This window comes from Cyprinodon variegatus, unplaced genomic scaffold (assembly GCF_000732505.1).
Source record: "Cyprinodon variegatus isolate N-32 unplaced genomic scaffold, C_variegatus-1.0 Scaffold97, whole genome shotgun sequence".
Taxonomy (NCBI): Eukaryota; Metazoa; Chordata; class Actinopteri; order Cyprinodontiformes; family Cyprinodontidae; genus Cyprinodon; species Cyprinodon variegatus.
This window is the reverse complement of record NW_015150550.1, coordinates 553,314-576,866: the sequence shown is the minus strand read 5'-3', so window position 1 is coordinate 576,866 and position 23,553 is coordinate 553,314. Positions and strand designations below refer to the sequence as shown.

At 39.0% G+C, this 23,553-nt stretch overlaps 1 long non-coding RNA gene across 1 annotated transcript in view; it reads left to right on the top strand.

Moving 5' to 3' along the window:
* Positions 1-23,553, top strand: part of LOC107084298 — a 153,906-nt gene that overhangs the window by 80,881 nt on the left and 49,472 nt on the right. Inside the window, exon 2 of the long non-coding RNA XR_001481216.1 lies at positions 20,899-21,083. This is a non-coding gene — a long non-coding RNA (uncharacterized LOC107084298). The remainder of the gene's footprint in view (positions 1-20,898; positions 21,084-23,553) is intronic.

Here is a 23,553-nt window from a genome sequence, read left to right as displayed (position 1 = left end):
GCACCGCACATTTTGAGGGAAAAAAAAGACGTTTAAGTGCGCCTTATAGTCGTGAAAATACGGTAAGTATGTTTCCTATGTAAGTAAGTTCCAGAACTGTCCAGAAACTCTGGACTTCAGTGCAATGTCAGCGTGCAAAGTCCAATTTTTAGTCTGAACAAAAGATGAGTTTGGGTGAAAATGCTATGCAGTTTTTGATACAGGTAATTCCACCTCAGCTTCCCCTTGAAGAGGGTTTTGCAACTGTTTTCAGCAAAGCAGCAAAGTCTAGAAAGGATCTGTCAAACTTCCACAGTAGTTCTCAATCTGCTCTGTGTACCATGCACTGCCTCACATTTGTTGACTTTAACGAATTACAATGAAAAGTGCTTGCGATAACCCTCTCCAGTTGCTGGATCAAATCTTTGGGCATGGTTTCAAATGTAACTATATTTCACTATTAATTTAATAATATTTCTGATTTATGTTATTCAAATTCCTTGAACAAGAAATCAGTGGCTTTTTCATACTCCTTTAATTTAGCTGTAAATAAATTTGGAACAAGATACAGAACACATTAAATGAACAGATTAGCATGGTTTCATGGGCATGCATATAGAGCTGACCCAGGTGTCAAAAGTTGATCAGATGTTAGATTGACTTCCCTGCATGTTTAGCAAATGACGAATATCATAGTGTAGATGGATAATAACCAATCATTTGTATCCCAAGTTTAGATGCCATGTGATCTACCCACATTCCCTTCATAGAAACACTTCAGGCCACTATGTAGTAACATTTTCACTTGACACAATAGTTCTCTGTTAAGATCGTGCTTGGTCCCAAATAGTCATAAATTGGCAGTGGACAAATTGGTGGGTTGGTGTGACTCTTCCCTATTGCAAATCAACACAAAAAAGAGAGAGTCTATAGTGACTGACACATGGTCACTGGGTTAGTGTTGTCACATGGTCCCTGGTGATTTTACGTATTTGGAGGTCGATTCATACAAATAGTTAGGGGTTTCCATAACTTCAACTGGAAAACATGCGGCAAAGGCTTTGTATTCATTGGCATTTTTTTTACATCAAGAAACTGTGACTGATTAGTGTCTCTAAGGACATCTTGTTCATCTTTTACAAAGCCAGAATTGAATTAATCTTTCAAAATGACATAGTCAGCTGGTTTGGAAATCAGACAATTAAATCCAAATCTCAGGTAAATCCTGTGGTTAAGTTCAGAAGTAAAATCGTCTGGCACACCCTAAAAATTTTTTTTAAAGAAAATCATGAGACAAGCAGACATCATGATGCTGGATCCCACATGTTCAGAGCCGTGAGTAAATCCTATTGAAATCAGGGAGATGATGCAAGGCCCAATGTCCTAAGACAACTGATATAAAGTTCCTTTATTATTTAAGAAAGCCATTTTTTCTTTGTTATGCTTTGTAAAGGATAAATGGCTTTGCAGTTTGTTAGTGTTTCAACAGAATGGTTCATATAAATATGATCAAATGCTATTATTATGGGTAATATTTTAGGATTCTTTTTTTCATCTTTTTATGTTCTAGGCTGTGTGTTGTATTTGGTGAAAAAGTGGTTTTCCCAGTTCAGCAAGAATTTTTTCCATGGAAAGAAATTTGGCACCCCGGCTCTACAAGCTAAACTTGTAACCTGTCCTCCGCATCCCAACTAACTATTCAAAGTTAGGAATTCATTGACACTCCCTTTTGATAAGGGGGAAAGAAATATTGCAAGGCCGGGGCACAGGCAGGAAGAGTAGCTGAAGCACTGTGCTATTTTGGTTGAACAGTGCTATTGTCCAGGAAGACTGGAGATGACTGCTTGCATCAAGGGTAGGTTGCAGGAGAGAGGAGGAATGGTGTACTCTTAAGACATCTCATCAAGACATTCCCTCTCTTTTATCCCTTCTCCTTGAGCTCAGATTATTCTGGGAGTCCTCTGTCTCCCCTTTCAGTGTCAAACTCATTGCAGTAAGACTGAAGCATGTGCAAAGGAAGAGGCTAAATGTGTGTTGGCGAGTAGGGGATCTGTTATGTAACAATAGCATCTCTATAAAGGCCCCTGCTATCTTAAAGATGGAGTGTGGCAGCGGCGCAACTAAATTTAAACATAAAACATGTTAAAAAAAGAGATGGAAGAAATGATGTCAGGCTTTTTGTTGTAGTGGACAATCTCCTTTGTTTTTTGGATATAATGATGCTACAATCTAACAATGAGTGCTTTTAGGAAAGGGTGGGATGGCATGATGAGAAAGGGGAATGTTGGCCTCAGACTTTTTATAAATGTAGATGTAAATATGGAAAGATTTACATGGAAACAGGAGGACCTTTTTGGGGGGAAAAAAGCTGGAAAATGAAGTGTGTCATATCTTCTGCTGCCTGCAGCAAAGTTCCCAACCATCTCTTAACCTTAAACAGACTTTCAAATATATCTTAAAGTTTCAAGGAAGTCTTTATATGTTGTTACAGTATGTTACAGAAATTTACCAAGCAGATGGGCAAATGTGTGAACTCAGTAACACCATGATGCTAAATAAAGATAATTATTGCAAAGAAAGAGGCACCTGCACTCATGCATACTAGAAATGGGTGGAGAATGAATGTATGTTACAGGAAATGTGTTCTTGTTTTACTTGCACTGGTATTCAAGGTCTCTTGGCTGCATCCTCATAACTGTCAGAGGCCCTGACACCTTAAGCTCTGCATCCCTCAGAGACCATAGGAGGAATGGGTCCAAACATAGTAATGTAAGTCAAAGTATCTGAACACCTGATAGAAACACTGTTGGATAGGGCAGACAGTAAAATACTCTTAAAAACCAAGTATAATATCTTATGTTCTTCTTACTTATTACCTGATGCCTGGTGTTTGCAGATTTAGAGACCTAACTCAAGCAAACGAACAAGGAGGTTGTGGGAAAATTCTCTGGACCGCATGTCAAGGGTGTGCAACAATGCTTAAATGCATTACATATCATTCCCCCATGCATGCCGCTGAAGCTGTGAATACATACACAGTACCTGGTAGCAGCATGCATGCACTTACAAGCACACCGTCCTAACAGTTGCCCTCTCAGACTCAGGGGCCTCTTGTGCAGCCCACATGAACACCCACGCGTTCCTGTTCTGCACTTACCGACTGCTCTGTTCGAGCCAGCTGGTGATAACAACACTTCCTCCTCTAGCTCCCCTCTTCTCTTTAGCTCCTGTACTCTTACCATCTGCAGCAAATGGCCGAGGCCAGAGCGTCATATTACCCACACAACTGGAGGTTCAGAGAACACACACACACACACATATCAGCTACAGTTGTGATGGCCATATGTGGAGGTGAAGAGACATCCAGGCTATTTATTGGCTTTAAGATGCAGAAGAGGTGGGCAGACACAGCACAATGTTCCTGGAAAGATGTCTACAGAAACCCTTAAACTCTGGAAAGCAAATGCTGAGCATATTTTAGTGCATGGTTAGCTGCTTAGAGGAGTTAAGCCAGAAAAAAGATCCCATAAGGGAAGGAAAAGGAAAAAGGTTATGCAATAATATCAGTCAAGGATAATAAGGACCAGAGTACACATCCCTGTGAATATATCTACTGACTTACACCAATAAGGCATTTGACCACAAATCAGTTTCTGCTTTTCTTTGAAATAATAAGGACTCAAAGGGCTGCAACTAATGCAAATATTGAATATAAAATAGGAGTGTTCCAAATTTCTAAAAGAAGTGTTACATTTATAACCAACAGGAAATAAGGTTCAACAATAAATTTAATCTGTGGGTCAAAACTTGATTCCTAATATGTCAAAGCAAAATGCTGTTTGAGTAGACTAAAAAAGTGTTGGCCTTTTATTTCGTTTAGATATAATTGATCAGAGCCAATTAAGTGAAAATTAACTAATTAGCATCTCTCCTTAATTGTTTCCATCAACACCGAAGATAAAAAACAAAAACCTTTATTTGATCAAATCAAACAGTATTTTAATGATTTGAACAACCTACATTACAACGCTCAAAAGGTTAACAAACTGAACCCCACTCTACAAAGGTCTGCACTAAAAACCATCAAATTTGATTCAACCATATGAAGTTCAGCGCCAGTTTTCTCCAACTACAACTGATTTTGGCAGACAATTTAAATTTCACAAAATAAACCACAAATATTTTTGTTTCATTTTAATAACTTAACTCCTCTTTCTGCTTTTTGATCTTTTACCCACAGCTTTCCTTTGGAAAGCTTTACTCCTTTTGTCAGGTGTTTTCCCAGACCCTAAAAAGTAATTATCAAACCGCTATTGAAAAAGAACAAATTACAATTCCCTGCTGCAAAACTATGGGACTACTGTATATCACACCTCCCCTTTACCAGTAAGATTATTAACAAAGGTTGTTTTTCAGCAGTTAAATACCTTCCCTATACGGTAATAACCAGCTGCTTCTATGTGTTTATCTTGAGTAGCATTGATTTCTGCAATGGTGTCTTCACGGGTCCCCTAAACAGTCAGTCAGACAGCTGAAGTTGATCCAAAATGCTGCTGCCTGCGTCCTCATTGAAGCCAAGAAAGTGGAGCACAATGTCTCAGGTATTCTGGATGAAGTGTATTCAGCATAACCAGAGCCAGAACTAAACTTTTAGTTCCTATGCTCACTTATCTTGGTAAAACTCAAGGAAAATGTAAAAGTGCTAAAACTCAAAGTTGCTTTAAATTGAAATTGAATTGAAAAGATTTTTAAATTAAAAACTTTGATTGTGTTGGCTAAACAATAATAGTTTTAGTTTGCAGTCAAACTTTCTTACATTTTATAACTAATCATTAATTTCTACAATTAATATGTTAGTTTTCATTTCATATTATCATTTTAATTTAATTTTTATTCTCGGTAATTAATTATGTAATTCACATGAATTCATATTATTTACCTTTTTGCTGCTGCATTGAGCTTTTGTGCTTGCATTTTATTTATACGGCACTGTAAATAGTCCTGCTAATTACTACAAATAAAATTCAACATTGGGGAGTGTAATATAGAAGCAGAAACTATTCGCACAAGATTAATATTATTCGCTTTTTTAGGTGATTCCATTTGCATTTGTGATCATTTTTTGAAAATAATGTAATAGACAACCCTTGTCTTTCTTAATACATTAGAAACTACTTGTTTATCTGCTGCCTCATTCATTGTATTTATTATTTATTTATAACTAATGATACAGATCTATTTTTTTTCTCTTTTTTGCCTTATTTATGCCTCAATACCAAATTATTTCCTCTGTTTCTCTTGGTCTTCCTGATAACAAACCGTATCCTTCAGAGGGTTTGCAGCTTACTAATAGATGGAGGTCTCAACACCAGTTTCGTTCAGTTTTTTTCTGGACCCTGGCTTAGTCTCGGATCATTATGCTACGCTGTTGGTCTCATCTTGTTCTGGCAGGCCTAGAAAAAAAAAATTGTATTGAGACCAGTTTAAGGCTTTGCCGTTTAGTAAAGAAATAAATAAACAACAACAATAATAATAATAATCTAAAATGTAACCCCTTTGATGCTGATGAAGATTCTCAGTCATCCAGGTCATAGTCATTCCGTAAAAGTTCAAAAAATATCCACTGGATTTGGTTTCCAAGATTTGAAGACGTTCCGCCTCCTCTCCAGGAAGCTTTCTCAATTCAAATGTCTGGATCCGCATTGAGTCTTATATAGACAAAGCCTTGTATCGCTTGGAAACATGCAGATGGTTACCATTTACATGGTAACCATTGATGGTAATTGATGGTTTACCACCAATGGTAAACCAAGTCCAGTGGATATTTTTTTTAACTTTTACGGAATAACCCTTTTGATCTTTTGCAGACGTACATCACCCTACATATGAATTAAAAACAACATCAGAGCACCATCTCAGATACAATCTTGTTATTACTAATGACGATCATGAAAATCTTTCTAAGAAAATCTTTGTAATACCTTGTTGCAATTTTATTCTCTGATTGCTTTTAATCAGTTGCTTTAAAAAGCAAACATTTACCTACAGTTTTGCTTTCACTGAGAAAATGTCTGCTGTCTCATCGCCAAACACGCTTTTGGTTTAGAAAATTATCATATGTGCTTTTAAAAATTATGAAAAGTCTGAAGTAAAGGGAAAAAATATACTGGTGAACGTGTATGTTCTGTCCACCTCCAGGATTAAGCAAATGTGAAGTAAGGGATTACCTCTAGTTTTACCAGTCATTTGCAGCGGACAGATGAGGAAAGTAAGTGTCTTATTTACATCAACATTCAGACAAATATGAGAATGTACTGTAGACTAATAGGTGCTTCAATACTTATTTTAACTTTGAAGGAGGGACTTAAGCACATTCACCAACAAAATAGTCAAAAGACATGCACAAGATTCAATTTCTACATCTAAAAAATGAACAAATACAAAATCACTCACACTGAAGCTAGTAAAACACTTCTATTACTTATTAAAACTTAAACTCTGCTTCATCTCTAGGGAGGCATGAGATCACCTCTTAAATATGTCCTTAAATTTTAGCTGAAATTCTAAACATTCGGTTTTGGCCTATAAAGGTCTGGTCTTGGTCTTTGAGGTTATGGACCGACCAACCCACCCAGTAGTTGCCTATGCTCCGGATGGATGGATGGATGGATGGATGGATGGATGGATGGNATGGATGGATGGATGGATGGATGGATGGATGGATGGATGGATGGATGGATGGATGGATGGATGGATGGATGGATGGATGGATGGATAAAAATACATAAAGATTTAAATAAATACGGTACATAAAAGATGAATAAAGAAAATGTTTACATCGTTTTTTTTTCCTGAACAAAACACTGACAAAAATGCATTTTCACTGCAGAATTATTAACACCTGTCATGTTAACATTGATAACAGCTGAGTGAAGCTGTAGTGATGCCTAGTCAGAGGTTTCAGTTTGACTTATGATGAGTCATTATCAGGATTGATAAATTTTTGCCTGAAATCCCCATATGATGCTATGTTGTGCCCCAGCTTGTGATTAGGAGGCAGCAGAGGGGAAAGGGTGTGAAGGGAGACTGCACAGATACAACGGCATGAGATGATTTTTATGTTAGAGTGCAACGGTGGCATGTGGCTGGATGGTATCCTTGGGAAAGTTTGCAGCTTGCTCTCCCACTGTGGATCATAGCTGGGGACAAATACCACATGGAACTGAGAGGAAGCCCTCTAGAGTGTGCACAGCCACAGGCATGCAGGAATTTTTCACTTCAAATGGAAAATGTTCACAACTATCTCTCTAAGTCTTTTTATCCCTTTACACCTGTTTTAGAAGTTTTCTACTATGCATACCTCAATTCAATGTGTGCTTGAGATAACCAGTATTTACCAGCAACGGAGAACAAAGCTGCTGTCTTTTTTGCCTTGTGAATTGTTCATCTCTTCTGTTTTTTTGTTTGTCATCTTGTTGAACTGTGTGCCATGGGGCACATGGATGGCAGAGCTCATCCACTAGACTCAGACTGGCTGGTGTTCATATGTGTTGTTCTTACTCTAAAGATCATAAGATTAAAACCATGAGGAATCAGTGAAACATTATGTCATATCTTCTGTAACTCTTCATAATAATAGTCTGTGTCTAGTGTGATAACGCGTCTGTGGAGCAGTTCATGTCCGTGCAGACTGCAGTCGGACCATTAAATGTTGCTGAAATTACAAACTGTAGCTTTATATAAAGTATAATAAAGGAAATGTAATTAGGGATTAGAGGGTATAAAGCCACTCCAAGGCACTTGGTGGCCTGGGCACTGTGGATGATGCACATTGGCAGTGCACTGCCGCTGACAAAGGGAGACTGGGGCTGCTTTTCTGTAGTGCAAATTAGTGAGGGCAAATCACTAAGGGCAAGTCAAAGTGGAAGTGCTGCAGCAATCGCCATGATAAGTGTCATCCAAATAGAAGCTGGCTGTAAGGACATAGGTAGGACGAGGAAGCAGGATGCATCCTATGTATAGTTCATGTAGCATAGTGGTCTTCTGATATTCCTATCTCCTACAAAGAAGCCATATAGTTGTCCACAATCCTTTGCAAGACAAAAAATATGATACAATACACATAGAATAAAGTAGAATTAGAAAAAGTGGTTCCTATGTCCCCCTGCAGCCTAAACATATAAAAGTATAAATATAGAAAATAGCTCAGAATAACCCAACGTTTTTAGATGAGGTATGAGAAAGCTAGACCTGAGTAGTTAATTGACATCAGTAATTTCTTTCTTAAATAATTCTTCTGTTCTCCATAGTCAAACAAGCAGCTCCTTAAAGTGGCGAGCAATTGCTGCCCTACTTTGTTCATAAGATCGGTCAGATGACACAAAAACTGCCTTGTCTTGCACGCACAGAACCTGCAGAGGAAGCACTGGGTTAGCCAAAAAAGATCATAACTGCAGTGATGTAGCACTCAGTAAAACCCGTATTCACACTGAGACTTGCTCTGGTGTTGTTGCTCAAAGGCACATTTTCATTATTATTCAAGAAAGCAGAGAAGTAAACTTTTCTATGTAATTATTATTGAATTATTAAAGGTTTTACAATCTACCAGAAACGTCTCACTGTCACTGTGCATTGGAGGCCTCCATCTTTATCTATATTGAGAGTTGTCAAGAAAAAATGAAGTCTTTAGGTTTCTTAATTGGGCTGCACCTCGTGTGTGGTTTCAAGTCATATCTATGTCAAAGCCCAAAATGCACCTTCAGTTGAAACATCATAGATATTTACATAGACCTTTGTTTCCACAGACCCACATTTAATCTGATATTTTTTCTTGTTTTATGTCAGGAAACAAAAGGCCCAATTTTTTTTTTTTATTTCCAAATCCCACATATGATATGTATATTTCTAAAGTTTCCCCAAATTCAGGTCCCGTACATTTGGTATTTGGTCAAATTGGCTTTTAAAGTCTCACTTTTTGCTTTTTTTCTAGAATATTTCCACAGTAGTTTAAGGAATTATGGCCTCCTTCCTTCTGATAGAACTAGGTCAGGTTTGAAGGCCGCCTTGCTTGTACACCCTTTTAGCTCGATACACACATAATCTTTTGGGCTGAGTTCGGGACTTTTTGATGGTCACTCCAAGCTTAACTTTATTTCCTACCTATTTGATGAAGTGCACCGATCCCTCCTCCTGGGAAACAACATGATGTCACCTTCCCTGAACCTCACAGTCGGGATGTGTTTTCAAGCTTACAAGCTGCCCATCTTTTTTATTCCAAATGCGTAAATGTTAACTTTTTTCAGATTACAGCACATAGTTTAACAAATAGAATACTTGTTTCTTTTTTGATTTGCAAGCTACAATCTGGTCTTTTTATTGCTTTTGGAGTACAGTAATTGCTTCCTCATCTCTAGTGGCTTTTCAGTCCATGTTAGTCTAGGACCTGTTTCACTGTGGATGAGGACTGCTAGCTTCAGTTGCATCTTCATAAAATCTTTACATTTTGTTCTGGGGTCCGACACTTTAAATTAAGACCAGTTAATCTCTGGAACACAAAGAACACACATTTCCATGCTGTTTTTTTTTGCATTTAGTTTGGTAAAGAGATTAACATTTAACCCGCAGCATTTGGAAATAGATTAATGAACCTGATTAGTACACGTCTTCAGTTCTCTTTTCGATATCTTTTAATTTTTTTCCATGATGTCACCAGTGTTGGCAGTAATGGTCTTAGTTACATAACAACAATGTTAGCAACAGATTAGTTTTTTTTTCAAAAAGGAGTAATCAATTAGTTTTCACATATTGATAATGCCTTTAAGTAACTTGTAAACTAAAGCTGCTTGTCACTGTAACCCAGTCAAGGCAGCTTTTAATAAGTGCACACTGTCTGTTGTGGCGAGAAGACTACTTTGCATGCAGAGACAAAGCAAGAGTTTGAGATGCAGGCATACATGACCTCGACTGGCTGAGGGGACGTAATGTAGGCGTGTGTGGGAGGCAATGGGGCAGAGATCTGCGTTCAATATAACGTTTCTGGACTGGATGCGCTCGTTGAAGTCAAAGGCTAAATTTTCCTGTTATTTGCTCATTATGTCCGGAAACTAAGACAACACAATTCTGCCTTTGTTCGTCAATACATCGCTTGTTACTTCTTCAGTGTTATTCATAATTCAATATTATGATATAGGCTACAGGAATGTTTTTACCTGGACATTCTAAAAACTTGATTGTTGTTTTTGTGTGCATATTTCTTTGTAAACTGTGACTCCCTTTTAATCTTGTAGTAAGGTGTTCAGTATATTATATATATTTTTGTCAGTTTTACTGCTTAATAAAATATAACTTTTCAGCATTATTGCAATTTTCATTTTTGTTGTTGTTATAAAACCTTTATGTTAACAGGAAAGAAAACCATAAAGATTTGGAATCTCTTTTTCAAGGATGTCCTGGCTTCCTTTGGCAATTTTATTCTTAGACTTAGACTGTTAATGCCCATAAATAGCCAGTTCTTAAACACATTATTTTCTTTAATTTTATTTCTTTACAAACATTAACCATATTAGCCATCTCTACATGAATATGTAGCACTTGAGTGCTTTGGCGCGATTGTCCCACCACAAACAAAAACTGTGTAGATTAATGTTTTCCGATATGTAGTCCCTTTGATTTAATGTATTAATTAATACTAACTATTCTACATGTAATCATTTAACTTGAAGCTATCTTTAAAGTTCTCATAACAGCAAACTTATCCAAGCTCCTTGACATTTTACAACATAATAAGTATCTGTGGAGTTACTTTGCTTCGTGACTTGTTACCTAATTGAGCAATGACTGGGTTACTTATTCAGATATTTTTTGTGAACTACTGAATTTAACAAGGCTTTTGTATAGGCCACTCTATAAGGGTGGAACTCAAATGCTCCTTCAGACATTTTAACTAAAGAAAGTGTCTGGGATTTTTTCCAGCTTGGAAAACGAAATCCAGTGGTTTGTTTTTTTTATACTTTTTTGCAAAAACTATGACCTAGATGACTGACAATCTTCTCCAGCATACTAAATCTAGGAAGTTTTGTATTGTATTTATTGCATGCTATTGAAGTAACCAAACACTGGATGTCACACAAAGAAATGGGACTTTGGAGGTGATGCCTTAAAATAAATCCATGGGTGGGCCTTTATTTAAATGATATTTGTTTGTCCGTCCGTCCGTCCATCCCTCCGTCCATCTGTCCATTCGTCCATCCATCCATCCATCCATCCATCCATTTTCTTGTGCCTATCTGTTGTGTCGTGGGAGTAGCAGCTTCAGTAGGGAGGCCCAGAAGTCCCTCTCCCCAGCCATTTGGGCCAGCTCCTTCAGGGGAACCCTAAGGCTTTCCCAGGCCAGCCGAGAAACATAGTACCTCCAGAGTGTCCTGGACCCCCTTTTGGGTGTCCTTCCCGTGAGACGTGCCTGGAACACCTCACCAGGGGAGGCATCCTAACCAGATGCCCGAGCCACCTCAACTGACTACTCTCGATGTGAAGGAGCAGCTACTCTGTTCTCCCTGGATGACTGAGCTCCTCACTTTGTCTCTAAGGGAGAGCCCCAGAAACAATACGGAGAAAACTGATTTTGGTCGCTTGTATCCTGGATCTCCTTCTTTCGTTCATGACCCAGGGCGCATGACCATAGATGAGGGTAGGGCCATAGATCGGCCGATAAATCGAGAGCCTGGCCTTTTGGCTTCGCTCTCTCTTCACCACAACAGACCCGTACAGCGCCCCCTTCCCAGCAGACACCGCTGTCGATCTCCCACTCCATCTTACCTCATTTTGCTAAATTCTTCCCTAATTCCAAAAAGTGCATTGTATTCTTGCTTTCTGTAATTGACTTGGAGGAAGAGAAATTGATTTGATTTGATGTCAGATAATAATTATAATGCATTATTCTCTAGAGTCTATTTAAATAACTGGTAACCACTGCATGTTTTTGGAGCCTAATGTTAAATTTTGTTTCTATTTACATAAAAGAACATAGCTTCACTGAGCCCTGTCTATGTCTATGGTCACATGCTGTATATGAAGAATTTAGATTTATATCACTATCATCAAACAGAGCAAGAGCTCAAACCAAGATATTCTTTTTATTCTTTCAACCATTTCCCTGGTGTTCTCCTGTTCCAGGTGACGACACACTGTTGGAATCCACTCCTTATGCTGGTGGTGATGTCTGGGAAAAACTCTGTTGCTCAGATCTCTGCAGACACAAACTGAGGACGTGTTGGTGTCTTGTTTCTCTGGGTTCTTCTCTTTTTCTTCTTAACCCTTATTCTCTGTGCTAGGTTTTGTCAAGTTGTCGTGCTACTGTTTTGCACTAAAAAGTTTGCTAAGTAGTCTGTAGCGCTGTGATATGGGTTTGAGGGTGTTGCCTACCTGTTGTTGCATTCTTATATTACTGTACTATATATTAAACATGCATGTGTGGGCTCTATGGCTTTACTCAACATAGATTAATCTGTGTGTGTGTGGGGGGGGGGGGTCATGCTGATCAATGCTTCAATGCTTTGGAGGACCATGAGGGCCTTGCTCTCTCTTTCCTCTCCAGACTGGGTGTAGATCCATGGGGGAGGTGTTGCTTCTGCTCACTCATCCATCACACACTTTATTTGGGTTGTAGAGGAAAGGGAAATAAAAGAAAAAGGAATTCCAAAAATATCAAAGGTGGGGGGTGGGAGCGTCAAAAGTTGAAGAGTTTGGGGGGGGGAGGTCCTGCACTGCTCTAGGCTCATGGCCACTTCTCTTAAGCAGATGCCGGAAAAAAAAAAGTCTTACCCTTTTGACCCCCGGCCATTCTCTGAACCGAGCTCTGATAACAAAAGGAAGATAAAGCCAAATGGGGGCAGATTTAGTTAAGATTAGCAAAGACGTTTGTGATTTTCACAGAGGTGTCTGATGTGTGTGTTCTAACATTTTTTTTTCTTACAGTATGTGGTCCACGTTCCCAACACATGTGACTTTGTTAGGGATAAAGACTCATCCGAACTTTAAAAACGATGTTCCTGGGTTAGTGGTGTAGCTAAGGCATAAATAGATTGTAGATTGTGGTTTGGGTAAAGTACATATTGTTAATGGTTGGATTTAGGGTTATTTTCAGGGCTAGCAAAAGAAAGGTTTAAAAAGGACTTAAAATTAATGGAAGTCAATAGGAATGAGCATGTGGTTCTTACTACATTTAGGAACATGAGAATGTATGAGTAGGTGGGTGTTTGCGTGTATATCGATGTGTGATTTTGTAGGGGGTGCAATCTAGACGGGTTGGTTTAACATTTGTTGGTGGTCTTTGAAGTTCTCTGGTCCTGGCTGGTCAGCATTTCACAGCTGAATTTGTGAAAAGACAATAATGGAAGGCCGACAAAATATATGCCATATCAACCCTAAGATTTTTTACAAGTCAGTTCACTGCAGTTCTTCTAAAAATGTATTGTACTACTGTAAAAACTACAAAGACCTCATTAGATCTAAGAGCTACAAACTTCTAAATTAAAATATTTAAGCTGCAAAACTTGTTTCTCAGAATTATTTGTTGATATGAAGCTGATGTTTTATACAAGACCCTTACATCTCCAAATTCTCTTACTAAAAAGTTCCTGCTTTGCATCATGAAGAAGCTGCATCTGGTCATTCAGATATGTATTTTTGTAGTAATGTGACCATGTGTTACCAGACTAGCGGTAGTTAGTATCCACCCAAATGTGCAACAAGTTGGGCAGAAAAAGTAGCATTTGGCCTGTTTTTTTTGTTTTGTTTTGTTTTTTATTTGCTTGGCAGGTTTTCAGCAGGTATTAGTATGCAAACTTTGAACAAAAGTGTTGCCATTGTTTAGAAGAAAAATGAAAAACTTTTTAACAAAATGTGTCCCTATATCCATATTTATTTATTTATTTTTTTAATGTGGAGATTGGTCATTCAGTGATAGCCACTGGTTAAACAAATGTCATCATGAAGTTGAATATAGATGTGCTTCCATTAACATTTCTTTGCGCATTTTGAAGTCTCGCTTGGGCTGAGTTTTAGTATCTTCTGTTCCTCCATAATTCCCTGTCTTTCTTCCTGAACATTCCCTTTTTCCTTTTAGCCCCTTCAGATCACTGGTGACCCAGGGTTTAATATTAGGGAAGCATTTCACTGTTCTAGTGGGGTGGTGTTTTCTACACAGAAGTTTATGTAGTTAGTCAAAAACTCAGTCCTTGCATTGTTGTCCTCTCGATGTGGCTGCACTGTATATCCTGGTTTGTGACCTTGTCACCAAGCGTTTACTTTTTTTTTGTCTGCTTCTATTGTTAGAGAGCCTGATAGAAAGACATTGGATTTATCATGAAGCCTTGTTTTATTGAAATACAAAATAATTAATTCCTAATATTCTTGCTGGGTCCTTGGAGTTCATCCATCTTGTCTGCTAAAGATTTTACATTGCCAAAAGAGATTGATGGAAGAGATTCCTTGAATTTCCTCCTTTTTTCTCTCCTGTTTGCCATCCCTGGCATCTTCTTTTCAATTCATTTGGGACTTGGTGATGTATTTGATGTGTTTATTCATTTTTTGAGATGTTAATAAGCTGCCCCCTGATGTAAAACTAATTTCAAAAATGTCCCAAAATAAAATATCAGCAACACAGCATCTTTTGATGCTGTGCAGCTGAAATTAGGTCTTTTAAAGTTAACTTCTTTTAAGAAGAATATCAGAATTAGCCTGTTGAACATGTGACATGTAGCCAATCACAAAGCTTTTTAGCCCCCCACCCCAGAAAAAAAACAAAGAAAAAACAAAAACATAAGATTCTGTGAGATTTGTCTGTGCAGCACTTTTTTTGATTAGGGTATGGTAATTTTCTTACAGTTTATGTTTGTTCATCAGATGGTTTGATTTTAGAATTTGTTCCCAGATTTTAAGTTGATGGAAAGCAGTGAAAGTAATCAAGTTTAGAACTTTTTTTAGAGGTTAGTTGCTTCTTACCCTTTATCATCACATATTCAAGCAACTTATGTCACAAAGAGACTGTTGATGTAGTATGTTCTTTAGTATGTGCTTTCAAAGGGGATTTGATAAAAACAAATGTGCTCATCATTAGTTGTTCTAGACCTGTGATCAGATTTGGACCCCTTAAATGAAGGTTTTATGATGTGTTTTAAATGACATTGGTGGTAATGTGTGAAATCCATTCAGTTTAATTAAGTCATTTATTAAATGATTTAATCTTATTTAATCTAATACCTGGAAAAATAATTTACATATATATTTCAAAATTCAAGGATCTAGAGTCCATTTGTTTTAGGAACACACCTGAGCAAGGCAGGCCAGGTCAGTGCAAAGACTGCCTGTAAGTGCAGTTTCATGCTTCTGCATATTTCTGGTGACAAGATGATGTCATAAGTCCTAATAATTGGTTTTAACCAGGTATTTTGAATGCAAAACAAGTATTTATAGTCCATTGGCTAGAGAGCTAGGTAATATTTTGTACAGATTCACAGCCATATAAAACTAAACTTGTTCCCGTTTTAATGCAAAATTGGGTAAATATTTTATATTTCAAAACAGAAACTTTCGGTTTACTCCTTAGAAAAAGTTTAGCTTAATCCCCACCATTGTGATGTAAAACTAGGAAAATGTAAGGTTTTTTCACCATAAAAAAAGGAAACCTGGTTCAATTATCCTTGTAAGAATTTGCGTTTCTTTCCTCTGAGAAGCTTTTCCAAGTTGGGGCTCAGAGGAAGCCTCCTGAGACTTGATTTGAATCACAAATGTCTTTGGTTTCTCACTTGTTCGCAGGTTTTGGTCAGTTAAAGAATTCTGGTACCCATTAAAGCTTTTGACAATGACTTTCACTCCCAGTGCCGCTGCAGAATTCCGCCCCCCTGCTGACCTCTCCTTTGCTGTGAAGTTTGAGTTTCTGTGAGATCTGACTGGTTCAAGAAAGCACCCAAAAAATCTCTAGGATCAATGTACCCTCCTTCCCCCTTTTGCTCTGTTTCTCCTTTCTGTTCCTTTTGGACTCTTACATCAGCTTATCAAAGACTCTGCTCTGTCTTGCGGCAAAATTTTACATGCCCATCATAGACAAGATATGAATATTCAAGATGTTGCAAGGAGCAAGTAAAAAGCAGAAAATATGAAATTCGAGAGAGGCATAAAATGGAGAGTGTGGGATAACATGGCATAAGCCAAATTAGTACATGTAGATCAATTTGAATCGTACACAGTATCCAACTGGAATTCCTCATTTAGAAAGTTTTTGCAAAAAGGAGGGACACTAAGTACAAATCTTCGAGCTGATTGGGTAAATCACCAAGTAGCACCTGCCTCCATGTTGAGCTTTTAGCCAATCACAGTAGCAGTAGCAGCTGTGACGTATCAAATTCTTAATTTGCTTTTTAACTAGCTGAGTTAACTGATAAATCACACTCTTACCAAATCTGATGGGCAGGAGTGCGCAAAATCCACAAAGGCACAAATTGCATACTTTTGGAGAATTTCTAAAATGAAATAGAGATCATTCCAGCTGAAACCGGGGCAGCCATGTTTGTTTTGCTTTGGTCACTTCTGGATGATATGTTGACGTTATACACGTCACTGCGTTTTCTTGATCTGAAAGATTCTTTATCAAGGCCAGTGCATCTGTTGGCTTCTGGCTAGATGTATTTTCGGGAGTTTGTGATTTTACAAACCTCGTGAAAATTCATCTTGCTAATAAGGTAAGGAGTTCATACATAAAAACATGCCTACTGTATGGGAAATAGCATTCTGATATTGTTCTGAAAATCGGACAGGAAAATCTGGACAGGAAAGACCAATAAAAGAGCAATTTGTTGTCACTATCCGATATGCCAATATTTACAATACAATGCATTGATAACTGATACAGATATTTTTTTTCACTAGAGCTACTTACAGACACTATGCAGTTTTCCCTTCATGTCCTGGACAGCAATTTCAAAGAACAGTTCTGAAGCTTTAAAAAACATCCATATGATTACATTTTTACTGTCAGCATCTCTACTGTGGAAGACTAGTGCATCAGTTGGGTGCTCGTGAGCCGCTGCCATTGCAAGCATAATCATTAGTTGTTTTTCACAAAAACATGCATTTTAAAATATTGTTTAACTCTAGTATAAACCCAGGAACATATGATGTAGTCCTATAGCGGTGCTGTGATGAGTGATGTGTGGAGGTGATGTAGTCTGATCATTATGGTGTTATCAGTGTTTTTTGATTTTGTCATTATTTCAAAGATTAAAAATGAACCCTTGTGATCTTATCATTCATAGTCATACTCATCATCCTCAGTTTATCCATGTCACAGCATTCTCCGCTGGGACTCCAAGCCTTCCCTCTCCCCAGCTCCCCAGGCAGCTCCTGCAGCTTTCCTGGGGGGAGGCCTGATGTATTCTCTGGCTAGCACAGGGACATAGTCCCTTCCTCTTTGTTCTGGGCCATCCACTGGGCCTCCTTCTGGTGGAATATGCCTGAGGAGTCAGTTGAGAAACCTCAGCTGACTTCTCTCGATGTGGAGGAGAAGCCTCTCTACTCTCAGATGAGATCCACAACCTATCTCTTATGGAAGTGCCCAACCACCCTGCAAAAAGAGCTAATCCCAGCCGCTTATATCTAGGATCTCATTCTTTTGGTAATGATATAGATTTCATGACAGTAAGTGAGGGTAGGACATAGATCAACCAATAAATGGAGTTGTGACTCAGCTCTCTTCACCACTACGGACAGCGCCGTGTTCGCATTTTAGCAGCAGCCCCACTGATCTCTCTATCGATATCTCGCTCCCCTCACTCATGGACAACAACCAGAGATATTTGAACTTTTTCAATTGAGGTAGCGACTCCCCTCAAACATAAAGGGGATACACCATCTTTTCCCGGTTAAGCATCATGGCCTCAGACTCGGAAGATGGCTGATCCCAGCTGTTTCCCAAAAAACTGTAATCTCCTCAGTTCATGCTGTAGGTCTTGGAAGGAGGGAGTCAGCAGACCATGTCATCCACCAAAGAAATGGCAAAATCCCCTGGCCCCCAATCCAGACCCCTTCTGGTCCCTAGCCTAGTTGTCCTGTCCATGAAGGTTATGAACAGGAACAGTGACAGAGATCAGTCCCTACTGGAGTCCAATATGCACTGAGAAGATATCTATGATGGGGCCATAATGATCTAACTATTATATTTTCAGTAGTAAATAATACTGTGAAGTATCGGGAAACATCAAACAGCACAAGTTTACTTGGTTAAGCTTGTTTAAATAAAAGATTGAAAAAATTACACATTTGTGAGTGATTTTTTTTGTCAAAACCATCCAGTTGCGACTTATGCAGCCTTTAAAGGCGCAGTAGGAGATCTTGGAAAAACTGTTCCAGCAAGCTATTTTTTTGAATATACACAACCATGCCTCTCCCTTCAGAACATGCCTCAAAACCACGCCTTCAAAATACATGAGTGCATGCTGTCTGCAGCGCTGATGCAGCGATTCAGAGCGCTATGATCACTCCTCTGAAACAGTTTATTAACGCCTAAATTAACTTAAGATGCCAAACTCTGCCAGCAAAACGTTAGCTTTTGTTATCTTGGTGCCTGCAGTTTGGATTACGTACATGAATTCAAGCTGCCGTGGCAAACCACGAATAGACGACCGGGCCATGGCTGTTGTTGAATGGGATTCCTACTAGTGACAGCGCACTGCCCGCGTACGGGGGTCTGAGTGGCTCCGACAAAAATTATATTTGCAGGCAGAACTGTAATCTGGATTAACTGACTGCACTGATGGTGTTTTCAGGTTGACTTTCTCACTTCAAAATAGATTCAAACTACTTTTTACCCACTGATCACAGCAAATATAGCTGCCATTGTTAGTCAAAGAAAGAATAGGGTAGCTCCACCCAAAGCTCATGTCCAAGCTACCGCCACCGGGTCGGGTTTGGCAGTCTGTCCCCATCCACAGGGGTTCTTGGACCAGCCCCGTAGCTCACGGCTTGGTTCCAATGCCCGGTCCAGTCCAGTCAACAGCAAAAGTATACGATTAAAAGTTTACAAAGTTGTAGTAGGACCTGGGCTGTACCACTCAGTATGTATGCCTCACTGGTACATTGCAGTGCAGACTAAACTAAAGCCCATAGCGGTGAATTGCTACTGTATCATTCATTGCTTCCCTCATGCCTGCAGTATTGGTGCCTATTAAATGCATTATGTCTGCACAGTGTCTCATTGTCCTCCATCAACTCCAGCATCGTCATCTTAACTTGAAGCTGCTTGTGTGCTGCACAGTCCCTATGAAGTTTTTGGTTAAGCCTGTGCCTTCTATGGCTTTGCAGTTGTTCCTTGAATGAAACAGAAAAACAGGGTGTTCTTTTTTTCAGTAAAAGAGTTCTTTCATAAAAAAAGAGTTTTATTGTTTGAACTAAATAGTATACAACATCACTGACAATGTACTGTATTAATTTTTTTTTTTACACCACTAGTGGCTCGTTTTTTCGACAATAGGCTGAAAGGAAAGGGGATATTAGAGAGGGGGAGAGACATGCGGCAAAGGACCACAGGTAGGATTAAAGCCCGGGTCGGTTGAGCGGACGACTAACTCCTCTGTACATTGGTCATGCACGCTAAACACTGCACCATCGAAGCACTCCCAATCTACAGTAATTTAATAATTCTAATCTTTTTGGTTTACATAGACTACTTACATTGATCATGATGATGATGATGGTGATGAGGATTCAATATGAAGTCATTTTCCTACCTAAAGCTTATTTCTGCTGTGGGATAACCATTGTTTTGTCCTTTCCTGGTAGGACAAGTTCCACCCTGTCGTCAGCCCAAATAAAAGCTTCTTACTTCAGCAGTAACTGCAGTCACTATTCTCCTTCTTCTTGTTGTTCTTCCTACACCAGTTTCCCGCACGTGCACAATGTGATCTATACCTTCCTTGCTTCGGTTGTCGCAGTACCGCGACACCCACTGGCATGGCATGCGTACTACAACTCTTTTCTAACTTCAGGCAATTTCGTCATTGCACTTTCTCTGAAAATATCTGTATTTAGCTTTGTTCGATGTGGATGTAGCTTCAAACTGATGCAAAGGCATGTTTCAGCCTTAACCATCTTTGTCACTTCACTGTTCTTCCCCACATCAGCACCCATGCTTTGTTTTAGAAAGATGAGTCAGTCAAATTTGTTAGGAAAACCTTTGAATTTGCCTGTTGTGACTGGCCTATAAAGACATTGTGCATTGACCCAACTTCATCCTAAGGCCATCTGTAGTTTTAAATCAGGAAGAAGAACCTTTTTCTCTGCAGGTACACAACACAAACTGGTAAATGCTGTCACAGACAGAGGAGCTGGCTTTGACTGTGAGAGGTTGTGGTGAATACCAAGCTGTGATGAGAGGGGAGGTAAAGGAGAGCTTTGAATTAACCACGTAGTCAGAATATCCCAGGATGACTCACACCACAAACATTGTCCGTTAGGTTGAGGTTTCCTGCAAGCATACATCTGCCTCATTGTGTGGATATCAGTATCTGCATGTTATTGTTCATATTTCTGCTTTTTGTATTTAGATTGTTCTTAGTGAGAACACATTAGGTTCTAGGCCAGACATTTGGTTGACCCGATTCAGGCAGATACTGGCTCTAGACAGATACATGCTGCCCATTCCATCAGCTTGCATTCATCTGAAGTGTGTTAGTGTAGATATTAGCAGTAAGCCTGGCAGGAGTATTAGTAGTGATGAGTTGAGATTAACATATGAGGTTTAACAGAAATCGGTTTCCGAAAAAGTGTATATATTTAAAGAAACATTTCAGTTTTTATAAATAGAGATTACTTTTTCCAGATTTCCCATCCTCACTCCTAACAATACTCTCTGTTGTTGTTTTTTTTCAGCTATGGGAAAATGGATGCTCCATACTGCTCAAAATTTGTCTCTGAAAAGAAAAGGATACAAGGCAAAGTAGATAAAAAAAAAAGCACCAGAAAATCTGGATCAGGGTTCTGGACAACTTTACATGTGTACAAATTGATGAGCTGAGCAGCAAAGATCTGATGTCAACTGTAAAAACAAATCAAAGGTAAGTCAGAGGGCTGAGCCTTAACTGTGTGTTGGTTCAACAAACATTTACGTTCTAATAAGTTTTCTAATGTATTTGGGGGATTTTAAGACCTAGAACTGCAAAACGTCCCTGTTAAATGTGTATCTTGCTCTGCTCTGAATCTTTGCTGAGGGAGAGGTTTACTGAATTCTCAGGCTCTCTCTGGCAATGAAGCCCATTGATTGCGCAGCTCATGTCTTATTTCCACCCCCAGCAGTTCATGTCTGGCCCCAATAGTTGGAGCAGTCCTCCTATTTCAAAAACTGCACTCAGTGTACATTTCTGGTGTTTGTAGCAATGGCAGCGCACCATAGCTCTCAGCCTGCATCTAAAGGCTGATTTGTGCTTGATATGTGTGCAAGGTCCACACAGGGCAGCAAGGGCAAATTACATGATTTTAGTAAACAAATCCCCATAATGTGGCTTGAATCTTGCCTAGAAACATTTTTAGCTCCAGAGACATGACGGAAAAGTAACAGCTCCCACTGAAGTGGATTCCCGGATAAAAATATTTACAGATATTTTACAATTTGGCTAAAAAAAACTTTTCCAGGTTTAACAAATTATACACCGCTCTTGAGAGAAAAAGATTGTCATTCTTGGATGACATAAAGTGTTATTAAGATGTTGAAAACAACTGTGTTTTCTATTTGTACCGTGATGTCTCTAAGATGTAGTGTAATTTTGTAAGCTCACCAGTCTGTGCTTTACACTGTCCCCCAAACACTACGAGAATAATGGGCACAGTATGCCTTGTAAGGAAGTTGAATTGTCTGGAGATTTGTGAATTCACAAGCTCCTGAATATACATCTCTCCAAAGCCAACACATGCATTAGCCTTGATACAGAAATGTTTCGGACCAATGAAATGCAGTGACATGTGTCACGTCACTTTGTCGCCCACAAGTAAAAAGCTGAAGGAAAACAAAGATGGCTGTTTTAGCTGGCATAGCCTGTATTTCTTTTTGAAAAAAGAGCAGAAGGACGTGATTTTTGCCTTTGTGGATGGGAAAGATATTTGCGCTCTCATCCTGACTGCATTTGTTAAGAGTTCAATTAATCATTGAAATCGCTAGTTTTGAAACAAATCAAGAATGTGATGTCACATCTGCTACTGATGTTGTGATTGGCTGAAAGCTCAAGATATAGGCATCTGCCAATGGTTGACTTACTGAGTCAGCTCAAAGTATGAATTATGAATGTTACGAATACTATTATGAACATTATGGATAATATTAATATCGATTTTATGATTATGAATGTACTGCCCTCTTGCAAATACAGTCCACAGGAGCCTCCTTAGATTGATACTGTGGAGAATTCAAATTGAACTACAAATGTAATCTGGTTTATGCCAGGTTAGGAAAAAGCCGCAAGAAATATTAAATGTTGCAAAAGCTGTGTCTGCAACATTCTGCATGGAGCAAAAATGTGACAAGCATCAAGGGCTGTGTATGCAGCAGTGTTTGCAGTTATCTTGTCACAGGTATGACGCAGATATTTTTGCTTTATGCCCAATTTTGAACCATGGTCTGCGCTATGTTATTCCACACCATAACGCTAGAGGGACAATCACAAACAAGCTAAGATTGTGAGTTTCCGTGTGTCAGTTTGACGAGCTTGTTGGCCATCTACAACCCCTCATCCAACGCCAGAAGACAGACAGTTCACCTGTGATTGTTCCTGAAAGACTGGCCATGGCGCTGCATGTTTTAGCTTTTGGTGCAAACCAACAGAACGTCGCACAGAACTACAAACCAGCATTGTGTATGGTGTCTGGGATAGTGTCGGATGTGTGCCAGGCGTTGTGGATTTCACTACAGCCAGAGTTTCTGCCATTAGGTACCAAACAGAAAATATGCATAGTGTAGAGCGGAAGTAGAATTGACCAATCAGAGGCCTCCTTTCTTTTCTCCCTTTGACATAATCTGCAGCAATGTCTGCGGTCACCTGAAATTTTAATATCTGCGTTAACTGCTACACACAAAGGCGATGTGGTTTCTGAACATAAACCAGGCTTAAGTCAACTTCAAGTAAATCACATTAAGGAGACACACTAGAGGTTTAGGTGCAGTGCTGCACCATTTAGATTAGCTGTAAAGAGCTGAACAGTTCCTCCAGGTTCAGACTGGAAAGCCATCTCTCTGGCTTTAGGGTTAATCCAATTTCCTGCTGCTCACCATTTTCACCATAAGCATGACCATTTTCACCTTTTAACATACTTTTAGGCTAGCTGTTTTATGTATTTCCCTTGGTTAATGTGGGGAAGAATAGAGCAGGTACCTTGCAAATGGTTGATTGTGAGTTCCATTTTAGCTTACCCCAGTCATATATTGATGTGTGACCGAGCACTGACCTCCAAGTTATCCCTCACCTAACTGAGTTTAGGTACAGGAGTAAATGCTTTGGTGAGTGTGACTGGGTGAGAGTGCCTATATTGGAAAGTTAT